Source organism: Fukomys damarensis, unplaced genomic scaffold (assembly GCF_012274545.1).
Source record: "Fukomys damarensis isolate Sample0158 unplaced genomic scaffold, DMR_v1.0_HiC HiC_scaffold_38, whole genome shotgun sequence".
Classification (NCBI taxonomy): domain Eukaryota; kingdom Metazoa; phylum Chordata; class Mammalia; order Rodentia; family Bathyergidae; genus Fukomys; species Fukomys damarensis.
In genome coordinates, this window is record NW_022900950.1 from 32,145,960 (window position 1) to 32,147,252 (window position 1,293).

Genomic DNA, 1,293 nt, shown 5'->3' on the forward strand with positions numbered 1-1,293 from the left:
GATTTTACCTACTGCACACCAAGGAAAGATTCCATAACACAGTAGATTCTCAAGACAGTTTGTTGAATGAATGGATGAATGGATGGATGGATGGATGGATGAAATTTTTTTATAGGGGCAGGCTATACCAAGGCCCAGGTCTCTGAAAGCTCCAGTTGAAAGATTTTCCCTAAAAGCATCTGAAACTCTTTAACCTCTCAAAATTGGGACACAAATATGCTGGCTGCAGTCCTGGCCATGACAGAATAACTGATGTATCCTTAAGCCACATATCCTTATGGATGACTGTTACATCCCAAAATTCACTGAGCTGCTTCCAGACCAAATTATCAGGGTTGACTTCATAGACACAAGTCAATGAATGAATATATGAATCAAGAGCAGTGTATATGAATTAAGAGCAGTGTACATTTCTGGGTCAAATACCCTGAAGATAAAGCAAAATGATTGTTCTGGAGATGTTCCATGATTCCTGGAAATTTCAATTTATGATTGCTTGTGAAGGGAGCTATTTTCCACTAGCCATTGCAGAAGAATGTAAAACTTTTTAAAAAGTCAAGTGGAGAGAAATGGGAACCAAGAAACAAGAGAATTTCCAAATCTTTTCAATCATGTCCATAGATCATCCACATCACTGTAAATATGAAACTTAAAACAAAGACCCCTGAAGAGGTGTGTAAATCCTTGGTGCATGCAAACATATTCAGACGTCTCATCACCCAAGACTCGAAGGAGAACTGAGGTCTTTTGTTTTTTTAAAAATGAGCTATTGAAAAGAGAAAAATATTTCATAAACTGTACTGAATAGCAACTTTTCAGGCATTGTTAGAATAAACTCCCAATTGCTTCTCGGCCTTTTGGCTAAGATCAAGTGTAGAATAAACTCCCTGCCCTTTTGTTAATTAGGTGCATTCTCTTATAACATATAAAATGATTTTATTGATATCTGATTTTACATAAATTAAATAGGGCCTCTCTATTTTAGAACATAGTTTATCTGATGAATGTTTTCTTTCATCTATGGAGAAATGTTCTGGGAGAGTCAAATGTTTGCCCTTTTCCAAAAAGCTGTAAGTCTGACAGGAAAAACAATTAGAAAAAATAAGAATCCATCCACATGAATGCATTGCACAATTTCATACACCAATGAACAGTCTTCAGTAATTGTAACAACTTCACCTACAGAAGCAAGTGCACTCTTTGTGGTCTCTTAAAGGAGGGGCTTTAGATCCCACAGCCTGGGGTTGATGGAATCATGGAATGGGCAAGAAGGAATCTTACAAGACTTGTGTT

The 1,293-nt window shown here is 36.8% G+C and overlaps 1 pseudogene; it reads left to right on the forward strand.

Annotated features, from left to right (window-relative positions):
• The first annotated feature begins 841 nt into the window (after positions 1 to 841).
• Positions 842 to 993, forward strand: LOC117284691 (annotated as a pseudogene).
• The last annotated feature ends 300 nt before the right edge of the window (positions 994 to 1,293 follow it).